Here is a 5,449-nt window from a genome sequence, read left to right as displayed (position 1 = left end):
TGAAGGGTCTTTAAACCTTTAAAAATTAGTCAGTATGTAATACATTGGTCTTTTATTATTAAGAGGAGGGAGATTCACTAGCCCAATGAGTCAAACGTGACCCCAAGCCTTTCAATTACAACGTTGTTGACATTTATTTCTTTTCTATTCGATATTTTTATTCTATCCATCTCTGCACACGTAAATATACAAACACGCACACACATAAACACACACACACTCTCTCTCTCTCTCTCTCTCTCTCTCTCTATATATATATATATATATATATATAGCATGCTCAGAGTAATGGAAGATTGATATCACAATTATGTTGATAGGATTATATATTAAGTGATTTATTATGCATAACCTTGGTTCTTTATAACTATTACCTCCCTTTGATATGATTACAGTACTTTCCCAAGTTCTTTATTTATAAAATACGCAAACATACTCGTATTAAGTGATATGTATATAGACAAAAAAGATATTTCCCTCGCATGATATTCGTAGAGCTCTGCAGGGAAATCCAGAAAGAGAAATTCCAAAGACATGCAAGGAAGACGGATGTTCACTATCTGCAAGAAGTGTTTTTTTAGTTCATGCATCAAGGGTTGCCCGTTAGCAATTAAAGACAATAAATATAGGCTTTTTAAAGTATACAAGAGAGAGAGAGAGAGAGAGAGAGAGAGAGAGAGAGAGAGATTTTACCATAGACTCAGTGTCAGTAAGGAGTAGGAGACAGATTAACTCTCTCTCTCTGAGAGAGAGAGAGAGAGAGAGAGAGAGAGAGAATTTTACCATGGACTCAGTCAGTAAGAAGTAGTAGACACACTAACTGTGTCTGAGAGAGAGAGAGAGAGAGAGAGAGAGAGAGAGAGATTTTACCATAGACTCAGTCAGAGAGAGTAGGGGACTGACTAACTCTCTCACTTTGAGAGAGAGAGAGAGAGAGAGAGAGAGAGAGAGAGAGATTTTATCATAGACTCAGAGCCAGTAGAGAGTAGGAGACAGACTAATTCTCTCACTCTGAGAGAGAGAGAGAGAGAGAGAGAGAGAGAGAGACTAATTATCTCTCTGAGAGAGAGAGAGACTAATTATCTCTCTGAGAGAGAGAGAGAGAGAGAGAGAGAGAGATTTTACCATAGATTCAGAGTCAGTAGGGCGTAGGAGACAGACTAACTCTCTCTCTTTCTGAGAGAGAGAGAGAGAGAGATTCTACCATAGACTCAGTGTCAGTAAGGAGTAGGAGAGATTTTTTTCTCTCTCTCTCTCTCTCTCTCTCTCTCTCTCTCTCTCTCTCTCTCTCTCTGTTACCATAGACTCAGTGTCAGTAAGTAGTAGAAGACAGACTAACTCTCTGAGAGAGAGATTTTACCATAGATTTAAAGTCAGCAAGGAGTAGGAGATAGACTAACTCTCTCTCAGAGAGAGAGAGGAGAGGAGAGAGAGAGAGAGAGGGAGAGAGAGATTTTACCATAAACTTAAAGTCGGTAAGGAGTAGGAGAGAGACTAACTTTTTCTGAGAGAGAGGAGAGAGAGAGAGAGAGAGAGAGAGAGAGAGCCTTATCTTATTACCTTATTCTATGTTTGAGTTCCCCCAAGTCCCTCAGTGTGAGGCACCTTGTATATCCATCAGAGTTGCTATTGCATCTTCCTGTGTATTTTGCATCTTCCAATCTTGGATGGTCTGGGATGCATATTCGGTATTTATCGAGCTTATTCTTAAACACATCTACGCTCACTCCTGATATGTTTCTTAGATGAGCTGGCAGCGCATTAAATAGTCGCTGCATTATCGATGCTGGTGCGTAGTGGATTAATGTCCTGTGCGCCTTCCTTAGTTTTCCCTGGTATAATTTTTGGTTCTATTAATATACCTCGTCTTGCTTTTTCTGATATTTTTAGCTCCATGATGATTTCAGTAATCACTTCGATTTGCTTCCATGCTTGTATTATCATGAGGCATTCCCTTCTTTCTAGACTGTGCAATTTTAAAAATGGTAATCTTTCCCAGTAGTCAAGGTCCTTAACTTCTTCTATTCTGGCAGTAAAAGACTTTTGTACACTCTCTATTTGTGCAATATCCTTATGGTAGTGTGGGTTCCATATCACATTGCAGTACTCAAGTGTACTATGTACATAAGTTTTGTAAAGCATAATAATGTGTTCAGCTTTTCTTGTTTTAAAGTGTTTGAATAGTGTTAGGTTGTTTTACTTTGAAATAACCTAGTTTCAGTTTTTTAACTGTTCTCTTTTTGTTAAGGCGGGTGTCTTGTTTACTTTGGCCACATTGTGAGTGACAAGAATCAGTCAGGTTTGGGAAGCCAGATGGACAGGTTCTCGTGATGCAGTCGAGAACGAGCAGCAGCAACAGTTTTGAAGTATCTCCTAGTTGATGGTGATTGGTGATGGTCCTGATACAGCAAGTGTGGGTCACTTGATGTCAACCCAGCTCCCGAGGTCGAGATGGTGACCAAACCATGGTTACCAGTTTTGAAGAGATATTCTTCAGTGGCAGCAAAGCAGCTGTCGCATCGACAGTATTATGGTGTATTTCATTCCGTGTATGATAAACCAGTTTTGTATCGTGTTGAGCAAGTATTATCTCTTGTTATTTAGTGAGGAGGAAGTGTATGGGCTCGTTTTTATTATTTTATTAATAATGAGAAGATTCTCTTATTGATTTGTCATTGTTGCTGCTTACTGTGTTTTTGTTGATGAATTCTGGTAATTGTGTTTATCATTTACTTTGAATTTAAGATATCTTTATGTGTAATTGTAATGTTATCTGAATTTATGCTAATGATCATTCAAGTTGCTGTGCTTCCATTACCTGTGCTCATTGTAATTATTGTCTATAATGTTTTTTTTTTTTGTATAATAAACTAGGTTAAGGTACTTAGTAGTTTCTATTTTACCCACCCCTTTAGTTGTTGCAGTCCATCGGTTTATTCCAGTCTCAATTCTTTTAGTATTTTAAAAGAACCTGATGAACCATTAAGACGGTTCATAACAATGTTAGGTTGTTTGACTTTCAAACAACCTAGTTTCATTTTTTTTACCTGCCCTGTTTTCTTTGTTGAGGCGGAAGACTTGCTTACTTTGGTCACGTTGTGAGTAACAAGAATCAGTCAGGTTTGGGAAGCCAGATTGGCAGGTTCTCGTGATGCAGTCGAGAACGAGCAGCAGCAACAGTTTTGAAGTATCACCTAGTTGATGGTGATGGTCCTGATACAGCAGGTGTGGGGTCACTTGATGTCAACCCAGCTCCCGAGGTCGAGATGGTGACCAAACCATGGTTACCAGTTTTGAAGAGATATTCTTCGGTGGCAGCGAAACAGCTGTCGCATCGGCACTGTCGTAGTTGTTACCGTACAGCGTTCGATTCATGGAATGTGTTTGTGGATGTTTATGATATGTTGGAAGAGTAGTGTATGGGTCTTCAGTAATTATGGTTTTGTATCGTGTTGAGCAAGTATTAGCTCTTGTTATCTAGTGTGGAGCATGTGTATGGGCTTGTCTTTATTTTTTTATTAATAATGAGAAGATTCTCTTATTGATTTGTCATTGCTGCTGCTTACTGTGTTTTTTTTTTTTTTTGATGACTATTGTTAAATTGTGTTTATCATTTACTTTAAATTTAAGATCTGTCTCTGTAATTTTACTGTTAATCCAAATTTATGCTATGATGATTCAAGTCGCTGTGCTTCCTATTACCTGTGCTCATTGTAATTCTTGTATATAGTTTATTTTTGTGTAATAAACTAGGTTAAGGTACTCAAGTATTTTCTGTTTCACTCACCCCTTTGGTTGTTGCAGTCCATCAGCTCATTCCAGTCCCAATTCTTTTAGAATTTTAAAAGAACCTGATGAACCATTCAGACGGTTCATAACAATGGCGACCGTGACAGGATTGGGTCTGTTTTGGCAGGTGGTTCTGTGGCATCTTTGGGGGTGTGTGAAAGAGTAATCTGAAAAAAAAAAAAACTTTCATGTATTTTTTTTTTTTTGAGTGTGAAGGTGTTAGGTTTGTTTGACTTTGAAACAACCAAGTTTCATTGTTTTTTTTAACTGCCCTTTTTCTTTGTTGAAGCGGAAGACTTGTTTACTTTGGTCATGTTGTGAGTAATAAGAATCAGTCAGGTTGTGGAAGCCAGATTGGCAGGTTCTCGTGATGCAGTCGAGAACGAGCAGCAGCAACAGTTTTGAAATATCACCCAGTTGATGGTGAGGGTCCTGATGCAGCAGGAGTGGGTCACTTGATGTCAACCCAGCTCCCGAGGTCGAGATGGTGACCAAACCATGGTTACCAGTTTTGAAGAGATATTCTTCGGTGGCAGTGAAACGCCTGTCGCATGGGCACTGTCGTGGTCATTAACGTACAGTTTTAGATGGTCGTCCTCGAGGATCATGGATTATGTTTGTGGATGTTTATGATATGTTGGAAGAGCAGTGTATGGGTCTTCAGTAATTATGGTTTTGTATCGTGTAAAGCATGTAATAGCTCTTATTATTTAGTGTGGAGCAAGAATATGGGCTTGTCTTTGTCATTTTATTAATAATGAGAAGATTCTCTTATTAATTTGTCATTGCTGCTGCTTACTGTGGTTTTTGTTGATGACTATTGTTAACCGTGTTTATCGTTTACTTCAAATTTAAGATCTGTCTTTGTAATTGTACTGTTAATCTAAATTTATGCTATGATCATTCAAGTCGCTGTGCTTCCCATTACCTGTGCTCATTTTAATTATTGTATATAATTTATTTTTGTATAATAAACTAGGTTAAGGTACTTAAGTGTTTTCTGTTTTACCCACCCCTTTGGTTGTTGCAGTCCATTGGTTCATTCCAGTCCCAATTCTTTAGTATTTTAAAAGAACTTGATGAACCTTTATGACGGTTAATAACAAATAAAATTCCCATTTTTGCTTTACATTTAGCCACCAGTGTTGCTATTTTGATCATTGCATAACATATTCCTGTTTAACATTACACCAAGGTCTTAAATTGCTTCCTTGTTTGTGATTGTCTCGTTATTAGGTCCCCTGTATGCATATAGCATTCCTTCTCTGTTTCCATAGTTTATTGATTCGTATTTACAGGAGTGGAATACCATACTATCTAGCTCGGCCCATTCATATATTTTGTTTAAATCTCTTTGTAATGAGTTCCTATCTTCATCACAAGTAATTTCTCTACATATTCTTGTATCATCGGCGAAACTTCTCACTACAGTCTTTAACATTACGGTCTATGTCTGAGATCATAATAACAAACATCAGTGCAGCTAATAACGTAACCTATGGCACGCGAGATATTACCTATGCTTCATCTGATTTCTCGATATTTCCAACCACCATCTGTTTTCTGTTTTGCAGAAATTCTTTTAACCATTTTCCTATCTTTCTCATAATATTATGCTTTCTCATTTTTTTCTCTAATATATTATGGTCAAGTTTGTCAA

Source organism: Palaemon carinicauda, chromosome 12 (genome assembly GCF_036898095.1).
Source record: "Palaemon carinicauda isolate YSFRI2023 chromosome 12, ASM3689809v2, whole genome shotgun sequence".
Taxonomy (NCBI): Eukaryota; Metazoa; Arthropoda; class Malacostraca; order Decapoda; family Palaemonidae; genus Palaemon; species Palaemon carinicauda.
This window is presented reverse-complemented; position numbering follows the sequence as displayed.